General features: G+C 37.2%; 1 long non-coding RNA gene across 1 annotated transcript; it reads right to left on the minus strand.

Moving 5' to 3' along the window:
- Positions 1 to 12414: 12414 nt before the first annotated feature.
- LOC135074884 (uncharacterized) lies at positions 12415 to 13248 on the minus strand. Its single transcript, XR_010257898.1, has 3 exons — positions 13167 to 13248; positions 12875 to 13046; positions 12415 to 12528 (listed from the first exon to the last, which is right to left on the minus strand). It is a non-coding gene; the product is annotated as an uncharacterized LOC135074884 (long non-coding RNA).
- Between the last annotated feature and the right edge of the window lie 245 nt (positions 13249 to 13493).

Below are 13493 nucleotides of genomic sequence, written 5' to 3' on the forward strand. Positions count from 1 at the left end.
CAGCATGTCTCAGTGGTTGACTTGGAAAAAAACTCTAAGGTTATGTAGTACCACCTAACTTTGACCGTAACTTTATCAATAACCGCTGTGTTTTGTATGGAGTTTGACGGATTTTTGACGTTTGTTAAGATGGGTAACCCAGCCTAAGCATTTAGTGCAGTAAGAATCATCAACAACCATAAAAAGCTGTTCGACGTAAATTCATAGAAGATTTATGAATATCCCATAAAATTCCTAAAATTAATAAAGGTAATGTTGTAAAAGTAATTTTTAATGGTGTTTTCATACGCCAACCATCGCATTTCAAAAGATTTTTGGATGTGCGCATACTGTACGCACCTCCAGTAGCGCATCGTTAGAACATCATTAGCACACGACTAATTATACAGTGTCGCAACACGTGGAAGTCGCACGTTACGCGACCAATTTTAAGTTGCGGATCCGCTGCGCGAAGGACACTGCAATCAGGGTTGCCAGATATCAGCTAACTCAATTCGCCTAATTTTTCCGACCGAGTAGCGTAAATCGCCTAATATTTTTTTTTCCTGAAGTAGCCTAATTCGCCTAACATTTTGAGGTAAGTAGGTATACAAAAATACATATCAAATCGACACATTAATGACAAACACTGTTTATCTCTTTCTAACTTACTCATGGTGACGTATGAAAAAAGAGATAGATAATGTTTGGTCAGCTTACTCATTCTGGCAACATTTTTATGTGACGTCACTAACTACCTGACTAGTGCCGAGTACATACAAGATTTAACACCTTCGCTGCGGCAGTAACTTTGTAATACTTTCCATTCCTTCGGTACAAGGTCAGTAAACCTGGTATTAAAACTTTCATTGTGGCGGCACAAGGCTTAAAGACCTTGTAATATTTAAGATATATTAATTTTATTTTTGGCTTCATGTTAATAGATATTGTGTTTTTTTTCTTTGAATATTAATAATAATGCATTTATTGACATACACCTGAAGGCGTTCGTGAATAACTTGTTTAGTATAAAAATTATAGCTGTATTTAAAATACAAGGCTTATGCACCCTGTGCCGCACTGAAGTAGGGAAGTCTGGTGGGTATTCTAGGGATGTGAAATACAAATATCGATAGTTTAAATTAAGTTTTAATAAAAATTTAAAAAAGCAACAAACAAAGATGTTTTAATAATTTAGTCTAAATATTTTACAAATAAGACATACGTGCATAAATACTTAAATAAGCTATATTTAAAGAAAACATATTATTTAATAACATTTAGTTACAACTTCAAATGTTTGTCACGAAAAACATTATTTAAATTAGCAATAAATCGTGTAGCAAATTAAATTATAATCAATTTGCAGTTTTGATTTTGTTTGTTTCTCTTGACGCCATGTCGACATGTGCGTTTCTTACGAATGCGAGGCAACACTGGCTGCACGAAGCTAGCGTGGGGTGCGGTACCAGGTGCGCAGGGTACAAGGTGCTTCGACCTGGTTTCGCATTGTGAAGACATTTTATTACTTCCGTGCGGTACCAGGTCTAAAAACCTGGTATTAAGGTAGGTACATTATTGGATTCTATTTTAAGAATACATCATAGATATATATTCATCACTTTCCTACACCGGACCCAATTGAAGTTATGCCTTTCGCACGACAAGGAAGACTATAATTTTCTTAGCCGCACGGTAAGCGAGACGTACACAAGGTCTATAGACCTGGTTTCGCACTCAACGTGTTAAGAAATCAACATGGCTGCAATATAGGCAATCAGCTGACGACAACTACACACACACGCACGCACGCACACACACACACACACACACACACTCTCACACACACACACACACACACACACACACACACACACACACACACACACGCACACACACACGCACACACACACACACACTCACACACACACACACACACACACACACACAACCTGTCATTTCCTATATTGCGGCCATGTTGTTTTCTTAAATCGTGTATTTATATTGCGTGTAAGTGTGTGCGTAATGTATGTGTTTGCGGCAATTTGTATAATTTAGGAATTCTATACAATCCCTAGTCAATGTGTAAAATCAATGCCTGGGGCGCGAAGGCAATGTATAAAATCTTATTGTTCAATAAATACTTTACCTAGGCGGTGTATGTAATTCCTTCCTAGACATTGTATAGAATACCAGCTGGCCCACCGGTAATGTGTAAAGTAAACAGATTTTGATCATTATTATTTATGTACGGTTAGGGTGTAGCAAAGGGGGTGCAGGACTTAGCCGAATAACCGAATTTTCGAACGTTTGTATGGAGCTGACACTTAGAAAAAAATTGACGAATTTAGTATGGAGTTTGAACTTTTTAGAGTATTATAGGGGGTAGGGGTCATTTTAAAAAACTAACTGAATTACAGAATACTAGGTTAGGATTTATTTTTCCAAGGTAATCCTGAAGTAGCCTAAATAGCCCGATCTTATTTTCTAGGTAGCCTAAATGGCTACCGGTAGCCGTTTGCATTTTTTGGTCGCCATTTGACCCCCAGAGGTAGCCTAAATGGCGATAATTCGCCTAATCTGGCACCACTGACTGCAATCATCACAACTTAAATAAAAATTTAAAATTAAAATACGTACTAATAAATAATTCTCTCAAGAAGTCTGTGTGAGGTCTCGGCAAGCGCCAAATATTAATTACACAAGGAAAAGGGGGTGATATTGGTAATTCGTCTAACTATCATCATTAAATATTTAAATTATTTTTATTTAGTTTCATTTTATGAATAGCTGTAACTTAAAGTCTGAAGACTTGGCTGTAAGGCGTAATTCCTTTGCTTTTTTTTACAAAAGGAAAAATATTGAACAAAAAAAAGCAAATTGTATTTTTTAATCTTCTTGGCGGGAATCTAATCTGTGGGCGGGAAAGCCGGGAAAGTGCTATTACGTGCTCTGTGAGTGCCCAAGTAACATTTTACTCCATTTAAGAGTTCACATTTAGTTCCAATGTGTACTTAAAGCATTAGTACAGTTCACTCGTGATGTATAAGCTGTATTATTGCAATTAATTACACCTATACCTGTCTAAGGGACTTATAGGAGTGTAGACTAGTGTAGAGTTATACTTTTATACGATTGTTGGTGTTATAATACTCTAACAACTATCCTTTAGTCAGCCATCTGACTAAGAGCATTATAGGAGGGTAGAGATACGGCAACCGCTGTTTAACGGCCTACTTGTACGATGTTATAGAGCTAGCATTTTAATAGAACACACGTGGTCATTTATAAAGCCAAAGGCTGTTATGTTTACTTGTTTTAGACTGTTATACAGCTAGTAGCTGTAGTAGGACTTGTTTGTGATAATTAAAATAACCTTTTTTTACTATCTGTACAAAAGTGTTTCAATGGTTCGCATGTACACTGTAGGCTGTTAAAAGGACTATATGTGTTGTCCATTAACATCAATAGCAGTTTATTTGTCCACAAGTACTACTCTTATTTGCTTTAAGCTGAACACGAATGTGAATGTGATATTCTATTACACATTTCCCCAAGCCTGTTTTTAGTTGTTCATGGTGGTTCTGTACATGATGCAGAGGAAAATATTATGCCTGAACCTGAAATTTCCCTTCAAAATATACCAGATATCAGAGTGTGATGATTGCAGTTCTTGTGATAGTGAATACCATTTTGATTTGGACAATTATTTAACCTTTCGCAAAAAAAAAATAAGAACATGGGCTATTGAAAATCGTATTCCTCATTCCGCTTTGAATAAATTGTCAAGCATAATAAACGAATTTAAACCGGGAACACTACCGTCTGATGCTTTAGGTATTCATACTTGACTATTAGTACCTGGGCTAGGCGATTTAACGGACATTAATAATTTTTATTGCGGATCTCTAAAATTTCAGTATTTGAAAGAATTAAAGATACACAATTGACCTGAACTAGGTACATCTTAAAGCTGTACATAAGTTCACATTAGAATAAATTTATAGACATTAGCGATGTAGTGGTACAAATTTGGAACTTCATATAGATAACAGCATTCTAACAGAACACATGTGAACCTAATATACGCTCACCGCATTAAATTGGAGTTATAACAGTTCACATAGCCGTATTTCATTTCCACCATTTTGTTCTACATAACCTAAAATATTTACCAAATAAATCTCCAAAATTAATGCAGATTTATCACAAAATTCGCAGATAGAGCGATTGAGTTTTGGTTTCATGTTATAATTAATTACCGTAATATAATTATAATGCCAATCCAATATCAAAAACTGAAAATTGTAGATTTCCTCTCAGCCAGTTTTAAATATTTTAAAATGAATATCGCGTTTTTACAGAGGCGCGTAAATATTTTAGCTGTAAATATGTATACATTTCACGATAAAGTTGCATTCCCAATGGCATTAACATTATTAAGTATTTAAAACCCGTGTTATTATTTGCATAAATGATTATCCGCCCGAGTTGTTTCCCTCTTGGCACTCACGTACAAATACCAAACTAATATTAAAATGTGGAAATAATTTAAGACACACGTGAACTTTAGGTAGCATTGGAGTACTTTCGTCGGACTTTATAACTTTGAAAGCTGTGCATTTAGCCACTTGTTACTCTTTATTGTCCTCACGTACATTGTATGGTTCACACTGCGTCCCATATAGTGCCGTAAGTCAGCCTTAAGTACGATGTTACTACTTAAACTGCTATTATAATGCTATTATACTGCTAATGTACAGCCATAGTGAACTTAAAGCTGTCTAATTTGTGCCCAAACTGGTTCTATAAAAGCATTATAGCAAGCTATACAGCTCGTATACAGCTGACATACACAGCTTGTGGAGTACATGTGAACGACTATTGAACTCTTAAATGGAGTAAAATGTTACTTGGGTGAAGTGTCATGTTTGGCAATTTTGTTTTATTTTGTGAGTAGGTAGGTAGGAGGTTTAGCAATAGCCGAATTTAAGTCACAGAATAAGTAATAGTTAATGGTGGATTATTTATTTGTAAACGTAGTACCTATCAGCACGGTAAATCAGTGTCTAGAACGCACTTTACTATTATAAGGTAATTTGGAAATATTTATATGTATTTTTGCTCCTGTCCACTAACTGATTGCGGAAGAATGTTGAAAACGTAATTAAATTGCATAAGTTAAGCACCTCAGGGTATAGGATAGGGTCATTTCGTCATCATAGATTACTCCACCCGGGCACACCCGGGTTCCTTAAACGGAGTGAAACGCGCGACATTATAGGTAACATTATAATTACATGCTATTTGAAATGTATAGGGACATACCTACTATATATTATTATAAGAATTTTATGCATTCTATGCATTCTTGGCTGAAATTAAGTTGATATCAATAATAATTCAGACAAATCAGTCAGTGTTTGCGTACCATAATTTGTATTTATGGCAGTGTTTTATTCAGTGTTCGGAATCATTGTCAACAACTTTAGCCAAAAAACGTGAAGGTAACATGTGATGGGTAATCTAATATCTGTGCAGGCTGTTCAAACCGCCACTTGCGGCAGGTGCGCGAACCCCGGGCCGGCCGACGCGCAGGCTGCGGAAGCGATGCGCGGGCGCCGCAGCACCGCAGTCAATGGAGCGGCGCGACAGCGGTGCAGCGATGCAGTTTAGTGATGGTGAGTAGATTAGATTATGATTGTCGATAATTAGAGTTCTTGCATTATTTAAAAAACACATGATTTATACTAGGTTGTTAAAGTTATTTTTGCATTAATTAATTAGCAAGCTAATGAAATTATTTATTTTATTTATTTATTTACTTATTTATTTTAATTACACAGGTTACAAATTATGTAGTGGGGGATGCAGTTGATTTTGTTTTAACGAGATTATTAGCTTATTAAATATTTTCATTAAATAAAATTGTCAGAAGGTCAGTGTGGGTGGGTGGAACGACGTAACTAACATGATTGATTAATAGTCGCTGCTCGCACAAACTAATTGCCGAGCTGACATGAATTACAGCTTTTACCTTACCGTTTTACTTTGCTGCATCCTATTAGACAATGTAACTATCGATATCGATAGACTCAATAACAAATAGAACATCCTCTTCGTTCTTATAAAAGTCGTCGTGGTCAGACGATGCGTCGCGATGAACAGTCCTCAATAGTCACGCGCGGAGAGAGTGGCGTGAACTATGACCGGTGGTGGACCGGACCGGCGGTAATACATGCAGGAATGCCGGCGGATTGCACGTGGATCTCTTTAGATTACCTTTTACATCTTCGTTTAAGAGGTAAATGGCAAACTATACACACTAAAGATATTAATTACTTGCCAAAACTGGAAAAACAAACCATCAATTTAAAAGTTGAATGTTTTGGGATTAATTAACAAGCTATGAAAATAGGCTAAACAAACTCTGCACACACAACACAATCAGACTAAGTATCCTATAGTAGTAAGTATCAATTAGTTCCGGTAGTTCTAATAAATTGAGCTGTGTTAATGAACGGCTGTATGGGAGTTTAATTGCTCGTGCAGTTGTAGAAAACTAGTCGCAGCCTTCCTTGATGTCGCGAAGGCGCGTCGCGTCGCGTCGGAATTTTCCGCCAGGGGCCGCCCACGAGTGATAATTGCAAGGGAGAAGGGAGCGCGTTTCCGCGCGCGAGAGCCGTCGCGCTTTCACCTGCGCGCGCGCCCGCCGCCGGGGCTAGGGCTGCCACTTGCTGACCGATTATAAAGTTTAATACTTAGTCGTAAAGTAGCTTTTATTGTAGCTACGTAATAATTTTAGGTACATATTACAACTCATTAATCACGCATGATCTTGAGTTTCCATCATCTACATGTTGTGATATTACATAAGCATTCTAAGGGGCAAATTATAGCAAAGATATACCCTGTTCTTTTTTATTATTATGAATGGTAAATCAGTTTTAAGGTATAAAATTTTAACCCTATTTAAAACCTATCGTATTCTGCTACGAAAATTTCGTAGCTTCGTAGTTCAATGCCGATTGTTTTCTTCAAACGGTTGTACCTGTTTGAAGAAAACAACCAATAGCATGTTATTAAAAAAAGTAGGTACAACTTTTTTGCATTTACAAATGTTTTTACACAACCCAGTATAATATTGAACTCTACCATGCTTTGCTTCGCTATAATAAAGTGGACCAGAGCCGGGAAGAAGCATGCGCTGATGTGACGTCACTATTTTCAGCTAGCTTTATAAAATCTTATGATGTATTGTATTAGAGTAATAAATACGTTAGTGGAAAAATATACACATAGTGTAATAAATGTATCTTTCTTTCTTTCTTTCTTTCTTTCTTACTAAGTAAAATTTTACTGTAACTCTAGCAACCCTACCGCGGGCAGTCCGGGACCACACCGCACGCGCACTATGTTTACATAGCGACAGACGGCTCGTGCGAAGAATGCAAGTGTACGAAACAACCAGTGGACGTCTATTCTTAACTCAATGCAACAAGGTTAGCAATTGAATGAGTTTTCCATCACCAATGGGTCGTCTGTACTCCACATTTAAGTGCAAGATTTGCCGCCTTGGGAACTCGGTCACAGGGTCGCAAAAGTAGGCTCTAGTTTTGGATGTGCTAAGATTGAGATTAGGAAAAACCATTGTTTTGTTCAATCTGATAACAATATGCTTCTAATTAAGCACCTTTACCAAATACTTTTACTCACAATACCTCAAAACTTATCCCATTTAAAAAAAAATCTTAATTTTAGTACACGTAGTACAATATACAGATCTTTCTATTTAATTTATTTGTTTTTATTTTGATCCTTTTCTGAGATTTAGGTATGTTGATTTCAGAACCCGTGCTTCCTAGAAATAAAAAAAAAAACCTAATTACACTGCTTTCATAACAATATTTACGGTGTCGGTATAGTAATTAGTGAGCATTTGACGTGCGTACAAGTAGTCACAAAACCTGGAAAGCTTTTAAAACTCTCTTCGGTTAACAATGAGCGTGTGTACTACAAAAACGTGACACACGATTCTTCAACATTGATTAGTGTAACGAATAACAAAACATCAATACCCCAATCAATACAAACTAAAGGATCAGTAATTGCCGGCGAAGACTTTCACGTGCGCCCGCGCCGGTGGCGGCTGCTGCGGCAGTGTTCCGCGAGGCGCGCACCCGAGCGCACGTCACACGGCATGCCGCCATGGCCGACAAACGCTCCTCCACGGAGACCGTCACCATCGTCCCCAAGGACGCCTTCGACGCGCCCACGGCCACCGTCTCCAGCCTCAAGTCCGAGGACTCCACGGAACAGTTGATATGCAAGACGCCGCTGAAAAATGTGAAAAAATTAAGTGCCAAAAAACAGAGTGTCAGCTCGAAGAGTGTGGAAGCCGGGAGTGATGCCGTGAAGGGCAAGGGGCGGCGGGTGGTGGTGTTCCTGGGGCTGGGGCAGGTGGTGCTGGGCGCGCTGCTGGTGGGCGCGGGCGCGGTGGCCGTGGTGAAGGGCGCCGCCCTGTCGCGCGTGGGCGCCGGCCTGTGGGCGGGCTGCGTGGCCGTCGTCACCGGCGTCATCGGGGTGCTCGCCGGCATCAACGACTGCTATGGACTCCACGGAGAAAACAATGGGTAAGTTGTTTATATTGCATTTCTTTGCATCAAAATGTTGTAAAGTATACTCGATTAGAACATTGAATCATTGCCTCGATTGAGCGATATGATCATCATACAATCATCTGATACCGCGCTCTGGGGATTACGCAGCAGTTTACGCAAAAGCGTGTCAAGTTAAACCAAAGCAAATGCTGTTTGAACAGCTCGATGCCTACTGATAATGCAATTGCGATCCAATCGGCATCGGCATCTCCTGAAGATACGTCGCGTCGGTCAGAAACAACGCGACAAGTCAGATGCCTCTAAAGTCTTATTTTATGAAGTCTGACAACAATACAATAAAAAAAATATCATCATCGCCTAAAAACTGAAACCATACATTTGCAACTGAATTTGCGAATTCAAGGTATCGATTTTAGGCAACTCTTCCAGGGAAGAGCCTATTCGTATGCACAGTACACTCCAACCCTCAGCTTCACCAGCGTGGTGTACCTAGGTATTTCTATTTAACACAGAAGGCTGTCACGCCTGAAATTATGCATTCCCTGTTTAGACCTCTTGAATATCTAAGATATTCTATTATTAAGATATTATATCTTAATAGAAGGGTCATCATACCCTTTTCCAAGGTGTAAGCTATGTCTAAGATATCAAAAGCATTATTTACATTTACTTATTTACTTAATATTATAAAGTTGAAGAGTTTGTTTGCTAATCTCAGGAACTACTGATCCGATTTGAAAAAATATTTTTGTGTTGGATAGCCATTGTTGTGTTGGATCGGTAAAGGTAAAGCCTTCACATATAACATCACCCTACAGGCCCTACAGCCAATAGGAGCAGTAATGAAAAATGTTGCAAAAACGGGTAATTAATATTATTCAAACTATTTTCACGCGTACGAAGCCGCGGGCACAGCTAGTACTTAATTATTTATTTTTTCAAAAAGATACTCCAACGACATATAACTTTACATACAACAATAATACAGTGTCGAAGGGGGAATATATATGCCTTTACAGGTGGATACATCATTTCCTAATGTCGAACGTTGACCCGAATTAGTCTTTAAAAAATGAACAGTCAGCAAGAGTTGTTTCACTTGTTTGTTTAACTTTATTGATTAACCTAATCATAACAATTATTTTAGTAACTTAAATCATATTTAAAGTTTTATTTATACTAATTAGTTAATTATCACTAAATTATCTTTTATTCTGTTACTTTACTTTAATGTATCACGTTACTCGTAACTATCTCCGAGTTATATTCTATTTTTGAAACAGTTTAGAGAATGCGTTCCTCATTAATATCTTACGTTATACCTACTCGTATTGGAGCTATTTACAGCTACACAACAATCGAGTAAGTGCTGTTATTTTGTTTAAATCTATCATTATATTGGTTTGGTGGAAGCATGCGAAGCGGTTGCGTAGAGTATTGTGCTCGGAGTTGAGAGGCGTGTCATCGAATAAATTAGCTAATTTCCCGACAATAAGCCGCGGGCGTTATGCAACTGTGGTCCGCGTGCACTGAACACTTATTCAAATTCAACAAAAGTTCACTAATAAAGCTCATCCAATATTATTTGTCTTTATCTTTAAAAGTTGATGAAAAAAGCTACACCTTAAAACTTTTAAAGCTTTCAATCAAAGTTTGTATACGAAAGAATCCACAATGTAGATCGGTAAGAAACAAAGAAGCTTATCTATAAAGGTTATCGTATCAAGTGGATGTCGCAACACTTGTCGGTGTTTGCGTAGAGTCGCAGCATCCCGCAGACGCGCCCGATGAAAGTCGCGCGGCTTTCTCCGCCTGCGCGCGCGCCGTAATGATCCGGCGGATGTTACGGCTAGCAACCTGACCAATGCTTTACATAATACGCATTGTTTGGATGTCAATAATGACATTTTAATTTGCTGTAGGTATTTTAAGAGGTACTTACTTACTCGCTCAACTTTAACATTGGTAGATTTATTTATGTTTGAACTTTTTCTTATTTACAAAACGTATCTGAAACTCTATTGAAATATTACTTTTGGACCCCCTAAAATTCGCCATTCCAAGCTCCACGATTGAAATTGTAGAAATAATTTATTTAGTGTCTAATATGATTCGAAAACGACATTACTGCAAGTTGAATGTTGCGCAGTTAGCTAACGGAATCATATGACTTTATCATTTTTCGACACGTACAGTGCGCGCCCGAGGCGGTGCGGGACACAACGACAAGTCTTCGTTTTGCAGTGTTGCCAAAACTACGATCATTTTCTTTTTTCTTGATTCGTTTTAGATCAGTGGTGCGATTGTCTAAGGCAATCGTATTCATTTGACAGTTCATAACGTACGTTATGATGTGTCAAACGGCTAATTCTAATTGTGTAAGGAGTTCATAAAACGATAACGATATGATAACGATTTGATCGTAATTTTATACGATGAGTGAATGATGAATATGATTTTGACAGAAAATTCGAATTGTCTAAGTTTCATGAGCCCATTGCTAATGTCAAATGATTGCGGTGACTCCATACTCTCTAATCTGTGGGTGACTCGTAACTCATGATAATCGTATAAATTCTCATCTCATAGAGGTTTAATTCTATCCTCGTCCTCGTATGCAAATTGTTAATTTATTTCTTTGAAAGATAAAGTGTGGTAAGCGGTGAGTGCTTGGTGTTAATGGAAATAAGTTTTAGTGAGACACAAGAGTTCTTTTTCATCAACAACTATAGCACTAAAAGCTGAGTTACACGTGTTAAAGTAGATAAGTGTTTTTCACTTAATTTTACGTGATTAAATTGCACGTACTTAAAACACAAGCACAATCTAAATTTTGACTTGAAACTTACTAAGTTTTGTACTATACTACTACGCAATTAATTACTTAAAATTAAGTCAATAAAGTAGTTAGGTAGGTACCTACTTATCTACTTAACACGTTTTAATCAGCCTTAACCCACAATACTGCCAAAGTGGTAGGGTAAAGTTATGTTGGGACATGTAAAAGTGCCCTGTGTGGGCTTATTTACAGGAATAAATGACTAATAAAATAAAGAAAACTGTTTAAATATACACATCTTTTTATTTAAATTCTTTACACAGACACAGACAGCTATAAGTACTTCTTTTGTGGTCAGCCTTCGTCTCTTTACAAACTAAGTTTTTATTTTAAATATAATACTATAGGTACTTTAATCACAGCATTCTTGAAAACTTAGTTTTTTTTTGGAACAATCAACAAGATATAAAATAACCATGAAAAATCAACAGCCTCCCTACTCATTTGTACTTATCGTTTTTCTAACAAATAATTATGCAATAAAATGTATTGTTTTAAACTTTTATGGTTACTAAAATAATAATCATTAATACACTTCGACGAGTTCCAACACTGGTAGATGGTAGGACAGGTGCAGGCGCTGTAGAACAAGATGAGAGCTGCAATGACAAACAAAATAACATGTTAGCTGCTAGCTAGGATATAGCAACAACACATATCTATTATCCTACTAATATTATAAATGCGAAAGTTTGGATGTCATAATGTCTGGATGTTTGTTACTCTTTCACGCCAAAACTACTGAACGGATTTTGTGTAAACTTAACAGTATTATTGTTTGTAACCTAGATTAACATACAGTCTATAATTTATGACAATCTGTGACAAACTAAATTTTAAGCGGGTGAAGCCGCTGGCAAAAGCTACTAAAAATACCTTCATTATTTGTGCAACATAAATCATACTGTTCATACATAATAATAATATAAACATACATTATCATATTCCATTATTTAACTTACATATTATTTTTAGAGTAGCAGTAGCAGCAACTGGAGTATTCTCCACCTGGGTGTGGGTAATTATTGGAAGAGTTCCAACACTGGTAGATGGTGGGACAAGTGCAAGTGCTGTAGAGCAAGACGAGAGCTGCAATGAGAAACAAAAAAAACATGTTAGCTGCTAGCTAGAATGTGGCTGAAATATTGTGATAAATCTTAGTCACTGTTTTTTTTATGCATAACGAGGCAGGTATTTGACCACAATCGCACCAAGTATTAAGTGGGATGCAGTCTAGGATGGTACATATCTGCGCTGTAAGTGCCTATTCACTCTCGCCTTGTAAACACCCGGATTATAGTCTTCGGGAAAGACAGCAGCAGGCAACAAATTCCAGTCCCTAGCTGTTCGCATTATAAGAGTCATAATAATGTTATGTTGTGTAAGTATGTTGAACAGTTTATTGGTTAATTAATGTCAATAAAATAGGCCTTACCGTTTTCCAGGCTTGCACCTCTTTAGACGTCCCATCCCCAATCTTGTTTAGTGCCCAGGACGTGTTGCGCCAGAACTCAAGTCAAGGAACCCTCATCACACGACCACGCGCTGTTACTACATTATTTAGCTGGGTCTCCATCTGGCGTGGGCAATTATTCTTGCCTTTGGCACTGAAAATGAAATTGATTATTTGATATGAAGAAACCAAAGTTACAGGAGTAGTTATTGAAACTTGGGTTGTTTTCATTTTTGATAGAATGCCTTAATTTAGTGTAATAATCTATACTTACTTGTGTTTATAAACAAATTTAACATAATTCAAAAACTTCGTAAAAGTTTTTCAAGTTTTTTGACACTTGACAGATAACACTTTTCATTCACAGAACATAGATTAAAATACTACTTCTCAAAACACTTATTTATGTATAATTTATTAAATGTGAGATTAAGTTCGCCTTAGGTTAAAATTTTGGCATTAAAGTATAAATAAATAAAAAGAAGTAAGCATTTCACGTCGTTTTTCGTAGTCCATTAACGCCACCTATTGTAGAGTAGTATTCAACTTAGCCTGCCTAGCCTTAAAGTATGTATGCCACCTGGGGGCGGGTAGTGGAACT

The sequence above is a fragment of the Ostrinia nubilalis genome, chromosome 9, assembly GCF_963855985.1.
Source record: "Ostrinia nubilalis chromosome 9, ilOstNubi1.1, whole genome shotgun sequence".
Taxonomy (NCBI): domain Eukaryota; kingdom Metazoa; phylum Arthropoda; class Insecta; order Lepidoptera; family Crambidae; genus Ostrinia; species Ostrinia nubilalis.